Source organism: Urocitellus parryii, chromosome 9 (assembly GCF_045843805.1).
Source record: "Urocitellus parryii isolate mUroPar1 chromosome 9, mUroPar1.hap1, whole genome shotgun sequence".
Classification (NCBI taxonomy): domain Eukaryota; kingdom Metazoa; phylum Chordata; class Mammalia; order Rodentia; family Sciuridae; genus Urocitellus; species Urocitellus parryii.
The window spans coordinates 41,721,853-41,744,679 of record NC_135539.1 but is presented as its reverse complement, the minus strand read 5'-3'; the positions used below and the strand labels follow the sequence as shown (position 1 = coordinate 41,744,679).

Here is a 22,827-nt window from a genome sequence, read left to right as displayed (position 1 = left end):
CAGAGTGTGCTCACCTCGTGCATGTGAGGCACTAGGTGAAGCCTCAGCACCAAATAAAAATAAATAAATAAAAGTATTGTCCAACTACAACTAAAAAAATTAATTAAAGAAAAGAACCAATAGAGTAAGTCCTTTATTTGAAGATTAACTTTGCTTAAAGCCAACTTGAATGACTGGTTTGGTAGCAGGGCAACAGCACCTTGCAGTTCTAGGCCATCTCTCTTTCACGGCATGAACATGGTTTGAAAATGCAACAAAAAGGCAGGGTTTTATGGGAAACTATCTAGAGAGGAAAAAACAGCAGAGAAATCAGGAAGTGATTCCCCTGGGGCTGTTTCTTGACAAGTGCTGAGGGTGGCAGCCCTGCAAGTTCTTCAAACATCTCAACCTACTGGTAAGGCTGAGAAAGGCCTGGGAGGCAGTGAGTCATCCAAACAGTCATCCAAACAGTTTAAGATGGTTCAGTGTTGTTGTCCCATAAGGAGGGGGAAGGTCACAGCTAGCTACTTCCAAAATCTACCCTGGGCATCTATTTAGGAGAAGTCAAAGTGAGTGGGACCAACATAGTTCTCAGGCCTTGACCTGCACTCACCATCCCAACTCAGGCCTGGCCTCTAGAAGCAGGAGGTTGGCATTTCACAGCTGGACCTCCCTTTGGAAAGCAAAGGAAATGAAGAGGCTCTTCATTCTGGGACACTGAGAAGCAGCTGCTGAGGCTTCCCTCTGGAGGAGTCTCCCCAAGTTCAGGGCCTTCTCCATGAAAACCAGACAAAACTATAGCAAAGTCTAGTGACAACTCAAGAAGGCTGGGAGTCCAGCTGCATTTCTAAACAGGATCACAGGAGCTTCCAGAAAACACAATGACACAGACCCTAACTCCACAGAGGGAGACCTCTGAGAGTTCTGGATTTCATCACTGATGTCAGGACAAAATTGACTGATACTCTGTTGCTGGGGACTTTAAGGTGTTTAATAACAGGACAAGGCAGTGGAGGCAAACTGGGAGGGACCAGGGACTAAAATAAACAGCATTAGTCTACCCCAGGCTGGCCCAGCCCCCTGAAAGCCATCCTAACTAGAGCCCTCCCAGAATTTCAGAATTGCAACAACTCCAGGGGCCATATCTGTGTGTCTAGAGGTTTAAGTAAGGCTACAGGAAACATGGGTGTCCTGGCTGTCCCGGTTGGGGGCACCAAGTGGCAATGCAAAGCAGAGCCCTTGTTGGCACTATTGGACAATGACCACTATGGAATGACACCATGCTGCTCCAGAAGCCCAGGTGGGCCTCTTGTGGGAGGAGCCTTGGCCACCCTTCACAGGGCAGGTAAGAAAACCAAAGTAATGGCTAATGTTGGAGCTGCCTGTTCTGTCCCAACTAAGTGTGTTGGACCTTGGTCAAACCAGCAGTGACCCATTGCTGAGGGCCATTGCCAAGTAGGAATGACGCATCTAAATTTCCTTGCCAGTGTACCCCATGTTAAATGGACTTGCCTTGGAAATCCGCTGTGACCTTGCATGTATGCTTTAGTAAGGTGACCTTGCTCAAGGACCAGGGCGGATCGGGGTTTAGAGCTGATCAGGTTTCAGGAAGTATCCCACCCCTTGGGTTTAAGGTGTTCCCGGTTTAAGACAATATGGGTTTTAGGGAAGTTGGAGGTTGAAGATTATTGCTGCTGGGAATAGGGCGTTCCTGCTGCTTGAGTTCTCGGGAGATTAAAATGGTATTTGGAAAAAAGCCTCGTGGGGTAGGTGAATTGGGCGGCGGCAGAACTAAGATTTCCCCTGAACGTGTGTGGAGGCCGGTGTGAGTTCGGGAACAAAGAATTGCTATTTGAATCTACAAAGCTGTGAGTGGCTAGTGATTCTGTGCCCAGCCAAGACTGCCGCAACCCATGACAGGAGTGGATGGCAGGCCTAAGGTGACATGCTTTGTTTTTTGTCTTAATTGCAAAATTGGTTATCAAATTATCTCCATTCTTTGGGTCTCAGAATGTCCTCTGCCTCTGTTAGGAAGGATCCTAGTGATAAAATCAGAAGCAAACACCTCCTTAGCCAGAAGCCAAGTTCGGGTAGGACTGCCCTCAGAACAAGGCATTCACTTTGCTACAGATTCCTAAATATGGAACAACAAAACTTTTATGGAATCCTAATTTTGGAAGAGCAAAACCTTTACTGGAGAATGAAAGAGCTTGCCACTAACTACCAGATGTTGAAGGGTCTTTGACCAATTAAAGTCAGAGCTGGGCTGTGCCCCACTTTGGGCCTTCTGTGACTTACAAAATCCTTTCACAAGTAGATACACAAAGCCTGGGTTTTGCTTTAGGGTTTCCAACCCCCATATTGGGATCCATCTCACAGCAGTAGCCTACTTTTTGAACAATTAGATCTCAGTGGCCCAGAGATGGCCAGTTTATTTAATACTAGGGCTACAACTGTTTTGCTGGTTAATAAGACCCCCAAATTAACCTTGGGAAAACCCCAATTCCAGATGGCCTTAGGAATCAAGGTCCCATTCCTGGATCACAGGGAAGATGGACAGAAATATCAGGCCTTCTTGTGGCTATTCCTGGCACATGCTGTGGGTTTGTCAGACTTTAAATACAGTTACTCTACACTCAACCACAGCCTCTGTGAGACATCAATGTGAAGAGGTTGCTGAGCAAACTCACTTCAGTGAGGTAGGCATAACAGCTTTGTCTCTTGACAGATGGAAGCATGCCTCTAAAGAAGATATTAAAGTGACCTCCCAGGCCCCGACACCTGCCCACAGCCCTACAAGGACCAGGCTCTGCTCTGAGAACTCCCCGCACTACCTACATCACAGTGCTGGCCCAGCCCATATCCAGCACCAACCTACGCCTCCAGTGGCAGAGGCAGGAGGTGTCCTCAGCTCAAGCTGCCTCTTGTCCCACATCATTGTGGTGTGCTCTCCTTCTCCAGGAGCCCCTTCCCAGCAGTAGACTCTCCCAGTGAAATATAAGGGTGAACAATAACACATAAAGGAAAATGAAGGTGATTTTCCAAAACCCTGAGTCCCCTGGCATCTCCCTACCTCCTCCATAGCCAGGATCCCAAGTAACACTGTGCAGCATCTCCCTGCTCACCTGTCATTACTCAGCCATCCACTAGTTAATCACACCTTCACCAGCCATATCTCTCCATAGCAAGATCATAGCAAAGTGGCCCCAGTCCTTCCCACTGGAAACCCAGGAGGGGGCTTTAGTTTACAGTTTATTTGGCAGGTGGGATACTTTCAACCATCCCCTTCTTATCTTGGATTTCCATGATTTCTGTGGCATTGCTCTCTGCTCCCTTTGTTTGAACTTTCTAAAGAAGCTGATATAGTGCTAGGAGCCTGAGGAAAAAATGCTGTGGTCATGGCCCCAAAGGACTGAGTTTGGGGCAAATTCTGGAGTTTTTCTGACTTCTTCAAGTTGCTTTGTTGCCTCTTAAAGACAATGAGCTCAGAAAGGCGGAGGCTCCATCGACCTGGCCTTGAGGACAACCTGGAAGGCAAACGAAGCTGAAGGTCTCCCACACCATCCTGGAGCTAGTGGGGAGAGGAGCCAGGGTGTGAAGTGGCAGCTACAGACAGAGAAGTCAGGAAAGGAAGGCTCATGGGCATAAAGAGAAGTCTCATAGCAGAACTCACAGAACACTCCACAAGCACCTTGACCTCAAAACCAGTATCACCAAGCCCCAGCCTGCCACCATCCTTTTCTAAACCCTCAAGAGTTCTTGCTGTCAAGGCCTCTGTAGGATTCCACACAGAAGACACCTCTGAGAAGAAAGCACTGCCATGTTTATATGTGGGCTTCACCTTGTGACTGTGGGACAGTGGTGCTCATTAAAGGGTCAAGCCACAGCCCTGTGGGTGAAGGAGGCTGGGTGGGATTAGCCTGGATCTTGATGTTCACAAGGAACCTGGCATGTTCATCATAAAAGATGTCTGCTCAGTAGTCAGAACAGGATGAACCCTGTAGTACCCTCTTGCCCTGGGACTTCATTTGGAATTAAGCAGTGTTTACTGTCCTGGGGAGCCAGGACTACCTGGAACTTGGTGGCCAACTGCTGGCTTCTCTGGGGTTGTTCATTTGTACTCAGTAAGCATTTCTTAAATTGATGTTCATTTGTCCAATGCTAAAGGGAAAGAAAGGAAGGACTTTTGCCTATCCTTGGGACAAAGGTTGAAAATGGAGGAAGTCTAACCTCTGAGGTGGATATAGTGGGCAGTAGGAGAGGATTCAGAAGACAGCTGATGTGACATCCCTGGATCCTGTTCCAGGAGGACACTCTCTTCACAGTGACCCTGAGGCTAGGGGTTTCTCTGATTGCAGTGTGGCTCAACCTTGCACTTCCTCACCTGGTCTTTCTTCCCTCTTGGTTGATGATGGTCTCTGCTATCCAATACTCTTGCAGTGGCTGGTTGTGCTTGAGTTCACATGCTCTTCCAGACTCACAAAAACACACCAGCACACTGTGGAGGCCTGCAGCCATGTTCACAGAGGTTAATCCACCGGCAGGACAAGCAACCTGGTGACATAACTCAGGGGCTGCCTCTGGTGGTTAAGGGTCAGAAGCCCTTAACAGGCAAACATCTGCATTGCCATTTTCATCCCCTTTAGATCAGGTGGTGAGATGTTTTTGTAATAATGTCCCCATGTCAGCAGGAAGTGAAGAAGATGAGACCTCCACCTTTTCTCTGCAAGAATGCAGAGAACAAATTGTCCACCAATTTGCACTTCTGAGACTGGGCTCATGACCTGACGGCAACCCAATGAGGTCTGGTGCCATCCACCCAACCAGCATCAGCCCTGCATGGCTGAGATAGTTGCCCCATGGTGTTCTCTTCAGCAGTGGCTGGAACTGGCCATGGTACAGGGCAAAGTGGTGAGGTGGAGTTCCCCTAAACCAATAGACACCCCACCCCTCAAGTGATCAGGAAAACCAGCTCCTTTCTTTGAATGAGAAGATTGCCAAGGGGGTATGTGTCTCTTATTAGCACCATTCCTTTGGATTTCCCTAAAGATATTCACATGAAAGTCCTTGGAGGGCAACCTCAGAATGCTGGGAAGGCAAGCTGGACTCGTGCCATGTGAAATAAGTACGTGCAACAGATCTACTTATGCATGAAACTGGCAGTTTTTCTTTTCAATAGAATTCTCTAAAGGGAGGAGTAATAGCGAGATGACTGCCCCACTGTGTCTGGGAAATCCATGGAGGAGCATTTCAGGACCCCAGAAAACAGCCCACATTACCATGTCGACTCTGAGCTTCTCCTCAGCATTAAACACACACAGCAGCCACCAGTTTAGGGAAAAGAATCCCTTGAGACCCCCCACTGCACCTTCCCTCCCTCTAGACTCCCCACTGGACTGTCCTTGGCGCCCTTCCTCCCCGCCAAATGCTGGGTCACAGGGAAAGCCACTGTAATGTGTGGCCAATGTTGGTAGCTGCTCATCTCACAGCCAGTCTCCATTTCTGTCCTTGCAGGAAAACTCTGATGTGGTGGGAGGGACCCAGCAGCATGCCCAGCCACACACAGGCAGCCCTTGGTAGCCAGGGTTCCCACTCAAGGGATTCAACCCTCTGATGATCAAAATTCCAGGAAAAAGCTGCACCTATCCTGCACCTGCAGTTCTCCTTCTCATGATGCATGAATGATGCAGTGTGGCAACTCTGTCCAGAGTCTGTGGACTGCACCATGTATTATGAGTGACCAGAGAGGACTGAAGTTCATGGAAGGAAGTATTTGGGTCCCATGCAAACCATGCCATCCTACAAAAGGGCCTTGAGCATCATGGGGTTTTGGTATCCAAGGAACATCCTTGGGCCCAACTCCCCACAGATGCCTACTGATGGCCAAAGCAGCAATCTCCACTTCCCCAGAGGCAGTCTTGGGAACAGGAGCAGCCTGGCATTGGGCAACAGTCAGAGATGTTGATTGACATTTCTGGAAGTGTGCCTTAAGAGAAGCAGACTCCAATGCACAAGGGACTGCTTTCCCATCTTTCCCCCCATCTCTCCATCCCTCTCTCTGAGTGAAGTATAAATCTTATGGCCATGACTATAGCAGCCACCTTGTAACAATGAGGAAATGGCCAAGAGTTGTAAAATCCTTGACACTCAGACATCCTCGATCCACCTAACTAACACCTTCCTGTGGTGATTCTGGCCTTAATTATACCGTTGTCTTGGTGATGTCCATGTTTTCTGGGGTTCCTACTACATGCAGCTGACCTTGATCCATACAAGAATTGACCCTTGGTTCACTTATTCTCAAGCCCCTCCAATCCAGCTTTTTCTCCAGAGTGAATCAAAACACCTTATCCAAGTCACCAACAGCATCCTTGGGCAACATGTGCAGGACAGCTCATGCCCTTTCCTGCTCTCTCTGAAACATGCATCCTGCTGTCTCCCAGCCTTAGTCTCCTTTTCCTGGCTGTTTGAGGTCATGCTCTGCTGGTTCTCCTGCCAATTCTCTGCCATGTTTTGAGGACTGATCATTTGTGAACTGTTCAATGCAGGAGTCCTTCATGACTGGTTCATAAGCTCTCTTTTCATCTCATAATTTTATCTGAGAAAATCTCATTCTTTACATGGCTTTAGTTATTATTGTCAAACTTCCAGATGCACCTAGAACTCTATATTTCTAGGAAAGAAATGGGAGAATGTGCAGACAGGTTAATGAAGTATTGCAAACATGGTGTACATTAAGTCCGCTTACCCCATAGGCACAGCCCTGGGTGTGAGGTCATGTGTTGTTGCATTGGTGGCTTCACGTTATCTGATTAGCTATTGCCTCAGTATATGTACATCGTAAATGCAAAATAAAATCAGAACTACTTCCTGCTTGGTCTCCAGAGGCCTAGAGTAGAGACTTCACAGCCACACTCTACCCTGTTCTGTGGACCTCCTTGCTGGACAAAAGCAATCACATGCAGGAGGTGGAGATTCCAAAAGTCAACCCCAAACTTTGGTGGCAGAGCAGAGCAATGACAAAACTAGCAAGAAACAGCCACCATGGCTGTCACAAGAGAGTGCTGATCCAGGGGCGGCCCCTCCCCACACCTGCATATGCTCAATCCATTCTGGCACAACCTGAGAAGAGGGGGCCACCTTCTTTCCTTACATAGAGCAAGCTAAATTGTGAAGAGCTGAAGGACCTCACCGGAGCAGAGCCACGGCAGAGCCATGGCAGCCAGGCCCCAGGCCCTGGGCACTGGTCCCTCACCAAACAGATGCTAACGTGTGTCCAAACTGAGGACATGGCCTGGAGTGACATTCCAAGGGCCAGTGGAAAACTGGAAGAAACCTCATGCCCACAAGCAAGGGACAAATAGACAGCTCACACCAGAAGGTGGCAGCAGCTGAGGGTGGAGATAATCCTCAGGGAGGTGCCCAAGGCTCAGACAGAGGCAGGATAACGAGTCTACACACAGCAGCACCAAGCATGAGGTAAACACCAGCCATGAGTGGGTTGGCTGTGGCCGAGCAGGTGGGGGCTGCAGGAGGGCACCGGCAGGAGCTCGGGTTCTGACTGTGCTTCACTCTAGTTTTTCTTTTATGAAGAAACTATTCACTGTATCACCTTTATATAATGTTAACTTTAAAAGTCATTGACAAATAAGCTGATGACAAACAGAGGACACACCTGTTGTGATCCCCACTTGAGTTACCAGAGACAGTGGGAACCTCAGAGGGGGAGAGTCATAGATGATGGCTGGGGGGGGAAGAGGAGGTGGCAAGTTTCCCATCAGAGTGGGTGAGTTTCCTGTACATGAGAAGGATGCTCCTGGAGACCTCTGAACAGTCTAGAGAAAAATGGTTCCTGGAGGCCACTAGACACCATTGGGAAGGATGGCCCCTGGAGGCCTCTGGACAGTGTGGGGAAGGATGGCCCCTGGAGGCCTCTAGACAGAGTTGGGAAGGACAGCCCCTGGAGGCCACTGGACAGCATGGGAAAGGATGGCCCCTGGAGGCCTCTAAACAGAGTGGAGAAGGACAGTCCAGAGACAGTGTGGGGAAGGACAGCCCCTTGAGGCACTGGAAATCATGGAGAAGAATGGCCCTTGGAGGCCACGAGACTTTATGGCACAAGGTAAACACTGCCATTCTGTGCCCTGCATCCATGTTGGGAAGCGGCTTGCCCAGCATGATGTTGCCATGTTGAGAAGTGTCATCCAGGACATATATGACTCTCCTCAGAGCTTCTTTTTTCAGATAAGCATTCCAAATATGTGAAATGAAATCACTGGACCAGACTCCAGGGAGCACGGGGTGGGCACTGTGGGGAGAGATGAAGGGAAGTGCAGCGGGAGGCAGTGGGGGACCTGAGACCTTCTAGGCCCGATGCACGGCCCTGAGCAAGGCACAAGGTTGTCCTGCAACTTCTGTCAGGTCAGCCATGGCAGTGTGGAAGATGAGGGCCAGACACCTACACATAGCACCTCCACCCTCTTCTGTGCCAGGGGCATGAAACTACCTGGAGCAGAGAGAAATGGGGGATCTCGGCATCTGCAGAATAGGCATGAACATAATGACCCTGGCCTCCTCTAAGGACTACAGGGGTTAAAGTGATAACAAACCAAATGTGCTTTGACACATCCTGGGTGTCCCCAAGTTATCAACCACCGCCATGATCTAGGTACACTCAATTTCCAAAGCTGCGACCTCAGATAGCACCATTAGCATAGATGGAAGTCCCCCTTCACATATAGCACCCTTAAGCTTCCGAAGCCAGCACGACCCTAGCAACCTCCAGGCAGCACACAGACCCAATGCATTTGGCAGGGCAAACAAGGTGGGAATCGAGAGCATTGCTCAGAAACACAGGCAGCGGGTATGCTGCGCAGTTCCATCTGTCTGAGGAACAGTCACCCGCCTTCCTCTCTATGCTCACTTGAAACCCGAACTCCAAGGTCTAGGCTTGATGTAGGTTCCAGCAGTGCAGGTTCCAGAGCACCTGTGTCTAGGCACAATTTTCTTAAGAAAAACCTGTGTTTCATCTGGAAAAAAAGATGAATAAAGCCTGGAATTTTGGTGACACTTGAGGGACAATCATCAAACAGGTGGCTATTTGTTTCATTTTTCACAGTAGCCACGATATGGAATGTGTATAGGTAGAAAAAGAAAATGTGGTGACTATACATGATGGATATTATTCAGCCATAAAATATAACAAAAGTCTATCATTTGACATGAGCCAGGCAAGAAAGACAAATATAGCACATTCTCACATATGCATGGCACCTAAAAGAGTAGATCTTTATAGAAGCAGAGTGGGTGGAAAGAGGACACTAATGGGTGCCAGGTGCCACTGGAGAGTATAAGGAACTTTTAAGTTCTAAAGAGCACAATGGGTGATTGACAACTGTATATTTCCAAATAGCTGATAGGAAGGATTCTGAATGTTCTCAACACAATAAACAAATGTTTGAGGTAGTGGATTGGCCAGTTGCCCTCAATTGATTGCATACTACATTCCTGTATTGAAATACATTTTTCTCATTTGCAAGTGGGGAAATCATGACACAGAGAAAAAACGAGCTTTTGCAAGTCACACAGCCTATTTGGGGCAGCACCAGGATTTTACCCTGTGCTTCAGAGTCCATGTCTTAACCACTGAGATCCACTACCTATAGCTTGAAAGATCAGCCCAGCATGTTCTCTGTATGAACCAAGAAAACTCTGTTTCACAAACCAGGGATGAAGTTCCCCAGGATCTCTCTTAGTCCAGGAGGTACTGCATTTAGGGAGAGAGTGTCACAGCATTCCAAACTCTATTGGTGTGTCACAAAGACAGACCCTGTCTCCAGCTTCATGCTGCCCTCAACCCTATCTGCTTCCACACTGTGCCCACAGGACTCTGCCAAAAGGCTTTTGTCTTTTCAAGGCCCAGCAAGACATAGATACCCCTGTTTCCAAACACTACCTCAGTGCTGGAGAAGAACCAAGGTCACTTCTGTTCACCATGACCCTGTGCAGCACTTGGTCAGAAACACAACACGAGACATGGGCATGGCCCCTGCCTGATATCCACAGCATTGGGAGGAGACCTTGGCAAATCCCATGAACACCCAGGCTTGGATACAGGCCTCGCTGGAGTCCAATGCAGTGTGTCACATCCCATTACAAAGGAAATGGTTCAGGCAGACAGTCATCTTGTTTGGAAGATCAACACCTTCCCTGTGCCTGATTCTGAGAGAGGCATACAGCAGGGACAACAGCCACGTGCCACTTGACAATGGAATAACCGATCACAGTGCAGTGCTTCATCCAGGACTCAACCTTGGCCCCTCTGGCAATCAGCTAGGGTGGCCAGAATGTGGGCACAGCTCTAGGACCCCCTGGCTTTGTGCCTCTGCTCCTAACTCCCCCAGACAGGGGAAGCCATAGGTGCTCCCAAAGCCCATCACAGAAGCTGCCACTTCCCCTGACCTACCTCCACCTCCCAACACTGAGCCTCCACAGGGGGCTGCCCTCCTCTTCTGTCCTATATGAGATCCCCACTCCTCTGCCTCCTTGGAGTCTTTGCCAAGCACAGAGATGGTGGCAACTTCCCACCATGGCCAGCTCTGAAGAGAGCCCTGCTAGCTTCATTTATTTCTAGCATGTCAATGAGGTTTTTCTCTGGCTCTTAAATAAAAAAAATAATAAACCATCGAGGTGCTTTCATGGTGCGGCACAGACCCCTTCCAGAGAAGCACACCAAGAATGTAAAACAAGGCCTCTCAACTCACACATGTAGGTCAAGAACCCACCCCCATCCCATTCTTGTGCATGACCTTGGTCAGGAACTCAACCTCCCAAGCCTCGGTTTCCACATGCATAGAATGAACAGGAGTGAAACTTTTGTGTGGCTGTGATCCTGCAGAGAGATGTAGGCAAAAACCCAACCCAGGACTGGGCACAGGACGCACAGCAGCTTCAAGAACACAGTTACAACACTGAGGCCTAGCCTCCCAAAGACACACATTGAACAGAGTGAGGGCCAGGCTTTTGGGGGGCTTTGCGCGAATGAGCCAAACCAGGCCTAAGCCCATTTCTGCATTACACCCAGTCACTCTGATTCCCCTCCCCACAGAAAGTAAGTGACTGGATGTGCTGTCATGATGGGCCAGCAGCTAGCCCTCCTTCCAGTGCTGCACCTCTTTATTCCAACCTGTGTCAGTGCTTCCAGACCCAAAAACCCACAGGAGTCAGGCAGGCAATGCCATGTGGGGCACAAGGGAGGGGAAAGGACTCCATGAGCTAGATGGTGCACCATGTTGAACCAGAGCTGATGGTGCCAGGCTGCCAGGTCTTCACACCTGCAGAGAAAAGAGCATGTGCCCTCTCTCTGCTGGTGGAGGTGAAAGCTCACTCAGAACTCTCTAGGGACATTGTGGGGGCCAGGTTCAGCCCTCCACATGCACTTGTAAATGAAGGTTTATTGAGACCAGTGGCACTTACTCACTATGGCTGCTTTCACGCTGCACCAACAGACCCAAGAGGCCCCTAGGGTTGGTGTGGCCCATAGTGCCACCTCCCAGCCAACGCCTTCTAGAAGCTCTCTGCCTGGCCTCTCTCCTGGCTCTCTTCTCCTGTTTCTGAGGGGCTCACTCCCCACACATGAAGAACTGCAGTATTCTCAGCCCAGGACAGGTCAGCACACACAGCACTAGCAGACCCCATAGGCCCCTAGAATGCTGCCGGCAGGCCTGGCCTTCCCAGGAAGGTCTGCTGCTTGTTTAGTCAAGCACACGTGGTGACTGGCCCATGAGCCCTCCTTCTTGGAGCATATTCTAATGACAGCCTGCGATAGTACATAGCTGCCACTGACAACTCAGAGCAAGGTATAAGGATCCCAGAAAATAGAACATCAGAAAGGACAAGCTCTGTCTTCTAGTCTCCAAAGGAGGACAGACCGCTAACTTAAGTCACAGCTAGTGTAGGCAGACAGAGGTGGTACTGGGTCCATGCCACCAACCCTTGGTGCTGGTTGTCTCTTAACTCCTGTGCTCCCCTCCCTCATGGTCCTTTTCTGATGCCCAGACTGCCTTTGCACACATGTGAGGGCCTCAGCTCCCTCCTTCCAGATAAAAGTTGTCCTGGCCACTTTAATGCCTGGCTGTGTTTACTGATGACAAGCCCCAGCCAACATCCAACACCATCTATCAGCCCATAGCTTGGGGTTTCTAACAACTGTCTGCCACTCTACCCAACAGGGCAAAGCCTCTTACTGGAGAGTGAACTGGTCTGCCATGTTGCTCTTGGTCAGAGACCTGAAGGGTGGTTGTATCCCCTTCACAGTTGAGGTTCAGCAGGACAGAGAGGGTGATGTTCTCATCCAGGCTCAACGGGGACCTCTACAGGTTGTCCTGGGTCAGGTAGACTGCCACGCTGCAGATGCACTCCCTGGCAGAAAGCACCTGTGTGGGGCTGTCCTGGCCCAAGCGGATCTTGTCCTCCCACTTGCCCTCCTCCTCTAGGGGATGCTGGACTGCCCCATTAGCCAGGTAGAAGTTGAAGAAGAGCTCCATGACCATGCCCCTCAGCAGGGCCAGGATCTTCTCTTTGGGCTCCAGGTCCAGGTTGGAGCTGAAACATTCATGAAGCACTCCAGCTCAGCTATGCACAGTCTGGGGCCCCCTGCAGGAAGCAGCTGGCCACCACCTCCCTGGCCTCAGGAATGGCAAACATCTTGATGCAGGGTAGATCCTCACCAGGGTCACTGTCATCCCAGCCCATGTGAGTGACATAGAAGTGCACTTTGGGTCTGTTGGAGTGGATGGAGCTGTGGAGGATGTGGGACTTCAGCTCCCAGTTGAAGGGAAACTTCTCCAAGTTACTGAAGGGTGTGGGCATTAGAAGGAGCTCCATGGAGAACAGGCCATAGCTGTTGCTGACTGAAGGGGGCTCCAGGCTTTGTGGATCAAGGAGGACTCCCCCCAGCCTATAGGCTGTAGTTGCACCTGAGGTTCTGCTTGGCCTCCTCAAGGAAGGAGAACACCTCAGCATTGGTGATGTGCAAGCTGGAGGGGAAGAAGGTGGGCAGTGAGGAGAACCTCTGCAAGCTGTTCATGGTGACTGGACCCTCGACCTTTGTGAGGAGGACAGCAAACCAAAAGTGAAACCCTGTTATGCTCTGTGAGAAGATGACCCAATGGAATTCCTGCCTGCCACCGAGTGAACCACCTGCTGGCCACAGGGAAAGTCTTATAATTCCACAAAAATGTGTTATTCAGGACCATCCCCAAAACATGTGAAGTGGGAAGGAGCCCAGATGGCCACTGATCCCATGGCTGCCTCCTCAAAGGGAAAACAGTACTCCTCCAAATCTCAACCTCACAGAGAGAGCCCCACATCCAAGCATGGGATCATCTTCATGGCTCATTATCCTGCAGACCAGACAGAACCCACCATGCCCACCATCCACATGGGGCCCACCCAGCTTTAGGACTTTGCAGCTTGTGCTTCTCTCCTTTCCATAGAAGACACAACTCAGATGCTGAGATACATCCAGAATCATTAAAAGGAGGGCAAATCTTTGGCTTGACACTTCCACTACTAGAAATCTCTCCTTCTGAATATCGGGGTGGGATGGGGTGTGTAAAGATTTCTCTACAAGGCCATTTGCTGCCTCGGCTAGAACTGTGAGCAAACTACATGTGTGCCAGAGCCCATGCTGGGACTCAAACCCCAGCTCAGCCTTATCCTGACTGATCAGCCTGCCAAAGAGACTTAACCTAGCTGTGCCTCAGATGTCCTCACAAAAAGTAGGATATAAATGTTTTTCTTACCACCCTGGTTGCAGTAAGGATCTGTGAGTTAATAAATATGAAGAGCTGAGAAGAGTACTGGCCTTCTTAAATGACAGATCAATATGTACCCACTATTATCACTATACATCACTGTACCCAGACTAAAGCCTGACCAAGAAGAGGCCTGATATTGTTACAGGAGTACACAGATAGCTATGAGCACAGGAAGTAGTTATGTGAATATATGTGAATGTATTTGTGAATATATGTGAATATACTTAAATATAAAACACTAATACTCGTGAAGGATGTCCACAATGTGTCATAAAATATAAAAACCAAGTTATAACTGGTCATCATGACAGCTTGAGTGTGTCCCCCAGAAGTTTCTATGTGGAACCTTACCTTTCCCATAAGGCAGCATTGAGCAGTTGAGCCTCGTGGGAGGCTCTTAGGTTGTGAGGGAGCCTCACAAATGATTCCCACCTTCCCTAAGAGAAGGAGGAGCTGAGTGTCCTTTTCTTCTCTGGGTGCACCCACTTGCCCTTCCACAGTCTGCCATGAATTACAGCAGCAAGAGGCCTGCACCAGAAGATGAACAGGTAACAGAACCATCCTATGCTCTCAGAACCATGGGCCAGAATGATGTCCATTCTTTATAAATCACCCAGTCTCAAGTGCTGTACTATAGTAACAGAAAACAAACTAAGACAATCATGTATGATTTCACTTGGGGAAATTTTTAAGTAATGTATATGTGTATGGATTTAAATGCATATTTACTTATGTTAGGGTACCTATGAAACCAAAAAGGGAAAAATTTTGCTACTGGTCACATGTGTTTCTCCTTTCAATGTGTAACCATGTCATCTTCAGCCCACTAGAGCTGGACTTGAGGTTCCCATTTTACTTTCTCAATAACTTAAGGAAAATCCAAGGCCAGACTTAAACTCTGATTTACTTACAAATATGGGAAAGAAATTAAAATAACTGTGAACCTCACCATGCTCTGTTTTCCTCAAGGACTGGCTTCTTCTTTATCTTATATGTAGGAGTTTGACACCTCTTGAAAATTGACTTATAAGAAGTTTAAGACTGCACCTTCTTTCTTTACTATCACTAAAACTTACATTCCACCTGCAATAACAGGCTGGTTTTAAACTCCTGTTCCCCTATAACTCAAGCTAAAGGCAAAACAAATTTCATCTGAAAGCTTCTATGGAAAGACATAAATGATGGCTGTAGGAGCCTTGTTTTGTCCTCAAACCAGGCTGCCACAGAACATGATACTTTAATTTGGGGCCATTGATGAAGCCCTGGGCTGTTCTAAGACAGGCTCAACTCCCATCCTGAGACCCTGATGGCTTTCACTAATCCCCAAGTGTCATCTAGAAGCACATCCTCCTTCATGTTGGAGGCACACCGGTGGCCTGTTTGCAGAGTGAAGTGAAGCCATCTGCTGACCCCTGGGGGCTGTCAACACTGATGGAGGGAGGGGGCCAGGAGCCCAGAGGAAGGAAGGAAATGAAGCCCTACCAGAAAGGACTCTCACTGCTGCCCTCAGGTAGCTGGAGGCAGAGTGGGGATCAAGTCCAGAGAGTGTGTGAGAGCCCAGGCAGAGATTCTGAAGGTAGATGGGGCTTGCTCAGAACAGCAGTGACAGATGGCACCAGGGAGCCCCAGAGAGCACAGGGTAGGAAGGGACTGGCTGACCCCAGTGAGTGGAATGTTTTACTGTGGGCACACAGAATACTCCCCTGGCTCAGACTGGGAGAACCACAGGCCTCAACCCAAGATAGCATGGCATGGACCTGCTACAATCCTTGGAATTGGGACTCAGTCCCTTTCACTGGTATTAACAACCCCAGCTGGAAAGGAGTACACCAGTCCTGAGGCCACTGGTTCCTGCCCAAAGGAATGGCAGCTGCACCTGAGATTCTTTCTCCAATTCACACAACTTGGACCCAGAAACCAGGCACACAGGCACCCTCCATGGGGCCAGAGGGCAGGTTTTTTAAGACCACTGATCTGTCCAAGGATGTCTCCTACTAGCTGGTGGCAATCTCCTGCCTCCAGTGGAGCACAGGTACAGCTGCAACCCTCCATGTTTCAGTGTTCAGAGGCCCAGGTCTGGAAGGAAGTCTGGCAGGTGGTACAGGAAGTGTAGAAGTGATGGTCTGGACTAGAACATCCCCACACTCTCCAACCCTGGGTTCCCCTTCTCCACAGCCCACTCAGCACTGTCATTTCGCCCTCCTCCCATCTTCTCCACTTGATGGGAAGCTTCTCCCAACACAGAGCAGAACAGACTTCTTCCTCAGCCTAGAGGTGGGGACTGTAGCCCTCCTCTGAGCTTCTCTACTTGGCAGAGAACTGACCACACAACTCACCACTCTATAGTCCATATCCAGCCAAAGAAAAGCTTTGGTAGGAGGACTGTAGGGAGGAGGCCATGAGAGCCACAGCATGTCTCCCTTTCCCCTCCCTGATTGTCCTATGGCTTCTGCCCCCACAGTGCTCCACCCTGGTCCCAGATTTCCCTAGCAGTGACACTGGTGTCCAGCTTACTGCTGGGTCTCTGGTCCTTCCTAGTAGAAGAAGTTAAAAAAAATGCTCATAGAATGAATGTCCACCAATTATGATTACATGGGTTCTGTGCTTGAGAGAATAAATATCCTGTGTTCCCTCCGATTCTCTCTGGCTTCCTCTCATTGTTATGAACAGAGACACCATTTCCACTAACATAGCCTTTGCCCCTCACATTCTCATGCCATTCATTTCCTTCTGCAACATCATGTCACTGGGTTGCTAGGCTGGCTGCCAGTTTTGCCAAGCAAGGTGCTGCAATTTTCATATAAAACAAGATAATATCAATTAATAGGAGAAACACACCATTGAAGTGTCAGCCCACCTGGGTCCACATACTTGCCATGTCAGAAGACCATTACAATAGTTGTGAGATGTGTAGCCTCAAAACTACTTTCAAAAAATGATAAAACTGAGCCACAGAAAAGTTCTCCAATCATGGTCAAAGTCAGGATTCACACTTGTTCTTTCCACCTCCAAAACTTTCCAGATCTGTCAACTCCCTGAGTTCCTCCTGGCCTGGTGAATCTACTCTGAAGGAGTTGGGGCTCAGTGCCCAAGGCCAAGTTCATGAACCCTGCACTAGCCGGAAGGTTCCGGCTAGTGAGTGTGGGAAAACACTGCCACCTGGATGCCCCCTGCAAATTCCAGAGCCTCGGGACGAAAAGCAGTGCAGCAACATGGACCTTGGATTAAGGAGGCCAGCTGCAGGCCACCCTGCATTTGTGAATAGCCAGCTCTGTGAGCAGGTGTCCCTGCCCCATGGCATCCAAGGGCAGGTCCTTCCACATCTCAGTATTGGAAACACTCATTACAGAAGCAAAAAGAGAAAAACTTCAAATACTCAACTGAATTTAAATGCTACCAGATTGAAAGATAAAATGGAAAAAGTCAGATAAGTTTCTGCCTTTTCCAGCCATATGTAACACAAGCTGGACAGAGAGAATGCAGGGACACACCACAGTCCAGCATGGGCGCCAGTGCCTGTGGCTGGCAGGAAGGATAATGCCTGCCTTTTTCCCATGACCAAACTTTTTAACTCTCAGGCAGCATGGCCTGTGAAGCCAGCTGGGGCTCAACAGAAACAGGAAGAGGAGGAGAGAGGAAGAAGCTATGATGGAAGCAGACAGGACTAGACAGGAAGTAATCAGGAAGAAAAAGGGAAGAACATGTACCTGCCCCCAGCTCACAGTACCCTGTGTCCTCTACTGGCAGGGCTTACATGGGGACAGCTGGCCACAGGAAAGGTGGTTCAGATTCCTGGCCCCAGCATTGCACATCAGAGATAAGAGAACATGTTTAAAGTGAAGAGCAAAAACTTAATAACACATGGTAGCCAACAGAAGAGGAAACTGAGGCATGAAAGGATTAAGTCACACGACTAATGAATTGTGGTTTCAGGGAAGGAATCCTGCAGACTCTAGAGGAGACATGACAGTGCTAAGAGGCATCTGAAGTGCAATCTGCAGAGCCAGACTTCTGAGACCAGAAGCAGGAACCCAAAGTGCCAGGGCCCATCAGAGGCTGTGCATGGCATCTGGCATCCTGGAAGACCACTGGGTGTGCATCCATGGAGCTTTGGACAGAATATAGGAGACCAGAGGCTATAGAAGCTCCATAGGGGCTGCATGAGGGATAGGAGGGGTTTTGTTTTCTCATATTCAAGTTCAGCAGACATGGACGGGAGGACAACTCAAATCAGTGATGGCACAATAGGATGGACTCACACAGGCTCTCCCACAGAGAAAAGCCCCAGAGGACACTTCAGAGCTGCCTTGTTATTCAACAGGTATCATCCCCCACTGCAGGATGAGCTATGCCTTGCACTCAGGGACAGAGACTACTCAAGTGGTCTCCATGGGTCTTGAGTGTCCCTATGGTCCTCAGATGATGCAAATGAACAACAGCAGGAAGACCACTTCTCTAAAAGTTCAAGGACCCTACTGGGCCCATAGTAAGCACTTTGTGTATGCTCATAGAAATGAACATCAGGGCATGGGGAGCCCATCCTGGCCACAGGTCTTGAAACGTGGAGCAGGAGGTCCATTGAGGGATAGATGTAACACAAGCTTGACAGAGAGAAGGCAGGGCCACACCATAGTCCAGCATATTTTTAGAGAGAAGGAAAAGCAAGAATAAAACTATCACCATCATCAACCCACTATTGGTCTGAACATTTGATAGGCACTGAAATCATTATCATGATTATAGTCATTGTTTGCATAATCCTTATTACAGACCAAACACTGTTATGAGCACTTTATAGGCATTAATGCTGTAAATCTCAACAATCTTTCAGTTGTGAGGAATTGATTAGCATACCATTTATAAATTAGGAGATAGAGGCAGAGAGGTTAAGTGACTTGCCTTCATTCACAAAGCTAGCTAGAGGTGGTAGTTGATCCAAATGGCCCAGCTCCAGGTAGCCACTGTGCTCTGCTGCCAGAGGACACTTGTTCTGCAGATTCTACACTGGAGGAGCCCAGTAAGGATGGCAGTGAGTTGTGAGTGTGGCTTTTAAGGGCCACATGTTGGTCATTGGCTGGACACTGTCCTGAGATGAAGCTGGAAACAGAGCTTTTTCTGGCTCAAGGAGAAGCTCCTCTAGGAGATGCTTTCGGTAGTCCCTGAATGCCAGGGCAGCCTCACCACAGAGTGCAGTTATCCAGTTGGGCTAATGCCTGGCCAGGCTGTAGCAAGAAGAACCAGAAAGCAGAGGGCAGAAGCATGATGCAGTCAGGCAGCTGAGGGCTTCTGTGTGGACTGGCCTGATGGATAAGTGACATCTTGACTGACCATAGACCACCCCCCCACACACACTCTGGCCCCTGATGGCACTGAAGATTGGAGGAGCCAGACCACAGCCCAAGCCTCAGGTGCTCCACCAGCAACCACAGGAAAAGGCACAGTTTAAAACAGAACCAAGAGCAGATCTCTGCCCTAGTGTGATGGCCACCACTGCTATGTGCCAGAACCGTCCACCCCACACCCACAGGAAACATGGCCTCTGCCTCTGTGGTTGGGGGTCTCCCACAGCTTTACATTCAGTCTGGAGCACACAGGGGCTTCTCCTGCTGCCTGATGTTAGCTGGGGCCTGGGAGCTGAGTACCCTGTGGCTGGATTCCACAGCTGGGCTGTGGCTCAGGGAAATTGAACACTTTGCATCAAGTGCCCAGTTTCCACCCTCTCCCAGTCACCAACATGAACATCCATGCCTCTCAGTCATTTCTGGGGCATGTCTTGCCTTGATCATGAGGTTGTTGTCCCACATGGCTAGCCAACTCTGTTGCTTTATATTCCCCTTTTAGCTGATTCCTGGGACTCTGATTGTGTCCTGAGTCCTGGTGCCCAAGGGACCCACCTGCTGGTCAGTCATCAAGCTCCCTTGCTCTGCAGGTAAATGCTCACATGAATGCACTAGGGCTGAGGGCAGCACTGAGGACACAGCTACCACAAAAGTGCTGGGGACAATGTGGCGTTCCCTCTCTCAAAAAGTTATCACCCACAGCCCTGCAGAGTCCAGCTGTATGGGGAGAACAGAGACTCTGTAAAGGGAACTAAGTTAATACTTGGTGTCCTCATAAACAGAGGGACTATGAGGACACCCACACATGCAAGAAGACCATGTGAGGACCCAGGAAGTGTAGCCCCCAGAAACCAAGTGGGAGCCACAAAAGTACCAGCCTGCCAACATCTCAATCTTGGACTTCCAGCCTCCAAACTCTGAGGAAAAAAATTCTGTTTTGGAAGTCCTCCAGCCTCTGATCTTGGGGACAGCAGCCTTTGCAGGCTAATGGAGGGACTATTGTTCTTTACCATATTCCAGTCTGCTGGACTAGACTCTCTTCTGTGTTCCAAATCAACTTTAGAATTACATGTCAAGTTGCCCAGGCCAAAACCCACACAAAGCCCGCTGGAGGTGAGGCCTGCACATTGGGGTGGTGGTGCCCCTCAACTCCCTGCCACAAGCCCCCCATCAAGTATCTTCTAATTTCCTAGAAGGAGAAGATGTTGCTCTTTCCATGCAACTACATAGCTCCATGTCTCCTCTATAAAGAAAGACCTGGAGTCAGCATAAGCTGCAGGCTGACCACAGGTGTCCCCCTGAAAGCACAGAAACACAGCAAGGGAGATACCCAGGAGCAAAAGCTCAGAGGTTGGGTGCATCCCCATAAGTATTTCAACAAACATGTGCAAGAGAGGAAGCAGGTGGGTGAATGTTGGGGGGGCAGGCAGCAGAGGCCACCTCAAGCTGGAACACAGGGTTTATGCAGAGTCCAGGGGTTGTGCTGCTGCTGGCCTCCAGAGGGGCTCCTGACTCACTATGGGAAAATACCATGAGGGAAGAAGTGGGACATGGGGCTGACAGCAAGGGCACTGTCTACATCCTGTAGATGAGAGCCCCCTCTCCAGGAAGAACCCATCCCAATGCCCACACCCTAACCAAAAGGCAAGATATTTGATATTTATCCCCAGTAGACATTCAAAAAAAAAAAAGATTAATTATTCCCTAAGGACACTTGAAATAACCTACTAGAAAAATACGAGGTGTCCAACTGGTGAAGGCGATCCCCCACTCACTGTCTTGACAGGGTCACAGTGAGAAAAAGTGTTGGCAAAGCCGCTCTCCCACTGTCTTGACAGGGTCACAGTGAGGATGAATGCTGGCAAAGCCACGCTGGTTGGTGGGTAACTGAAACCATGAGACCCTTTTTTATGTAATTGGGACTTTGCATTTTCATGCTTATGTTTCTCACAGGAGGCATGAGTATGTTAAATGCCAAACAAATTAAATTTCAGATGGCTAGAACAGAACAGGTAGTTCATCCCTTGGAAGCTGTTCTGCTACCCACCCCTCAGCATATCAAGGACAAAATAAAAGGCTATTCTTCTATCTTAGTACATTGTGGACAAACCTAATAACAGACAACAATCATCCTCTGAGAAACAAACTCTTTGAGAACTAGTGCACCTTGACTGAGAAACAAACTCTTTGAGAACTAGTGTACCTTGACTGAGAAACAAATTCTTTGAGAACTAGTGTACCTTGACTGAGAAACAAAAGAAACTCTCCTGAGAAAGCACCTCAACCAGTTTTATGAGAATAAATTTAGGAATTAATTAAAATAGCTTTATAAGACACAGTTTTAGAATAATGTTAAAAATATTATTTTATTTAGATTCCTAAGTTTAGAAATTATTCTTTAGTTATATAGGTTTCTGATATGCTTTAAGGATGATTCATAAACTTTAGGACATTTTAAATATAAGATTTAAAGGGACTTTTTTAGATGGGAATTTTAGATTAAAAATAAAGTGCAGGTGTGCTTTAGGTTAATGATTGGCTAAGAAACTTAGAGTCTGGTTACGTAGTTTGGCATTAGTTAATAAAGAAATAACATATCTTGAGAAAAATAGTAAATCTTGGGAAAATCTGAAGGATGTAAATTGGTGACATGTTTTATTGATGATTCTGTACTTTGATGATTGTATGGCTGGGGGTCATATCCTGGAAGAATGTAGATCGGTGTGCTCTCAATCATGGTTAAGGAAATGTCATGTCTTGGCAAAGTTTTAAGTTATATAGTCAATGACGTATTGTGAATCTATAATGATGAAAAAAAATTGTAATAAAAAGGGGACCCAGAGAAAGCAGCTTTAGCTCTCTCTCTGAAGATTGCTCAAAGGGAACGACTCCTGTCTCATCATTTCGCCAACGCCACTCCTCCTTCAGGACTCCCTGGACCCCCCTGGGGCTGGACCATCTCAGGATGGATGCTTGTGCTCCATCCTGAGAGAGATGAAGATAAAGCAGCCATGGTGTGACCATGAGGACCAGAATTACATGATAAGAACATAATGCATGAAGTCAGAGGAGCTAGCCACAGCATGAGAAAAAAAAAATCCTGCTTGGTTGAGATATTGTGGTCTAAGATTCTGTTATTTATAGATAAATACTATCAGAAAAAAAAGGGAAAAAAAACAGAAGCCAGGTAAATCAGCTAATCCTCATCTTCATTTTTAATTTATAGCTACATTTTTAAATCAAATGCTTGATGTAGGAGAGTAGCACATGTTCTAGAAATCACAGAAAACTGAAGGCTTTGGGGAGGGAGGTAAAGGCCATGGTGCAATAGAAGGCTCTTATCTGTCTTTGAACATTTTCCTGCACCACTGTCTCCAGGTTTGGCTGAGATTGAGTAGGCAGGTTCTGCAGGGAACCCAAGGCACAGAAAGTCTTGTAAAGAATACTAGACACTGAGTATAGAACAAGGAGAGTAAGGTGTCACATCGGTGGGGGAGATGGCCACCTGTCAGGATTTATAAACACACAACCCCCTGCTCTGCAGAGCACTACCCACAGCTCCACAGGTAGGGACCTTGCCAGCCTCTCCTGTTCCCAGGTGTTGCCATAGTATTACTTCTGACCAATGATCTATGAGCCCAAGTGTTACACATCACTTGAAAGCCAGAATCAATAGCTATCACATTCCA

The 22,827-nt window shown here is 48.4% G+C and overlaps 1 pseudogene; it reads right to left on the bottom strand.

The window, feature by feature from the left end:
• Positions 1-12,247, bottom strand: part of LOC113196555 (histone H1.10-like) — a 72,937-nt pseudogene extending 60,690 nt beyond the window's left edge.
• Between the last annotated feature and the right edge of the window lie 10,580 nt (positions 12,248-22,827).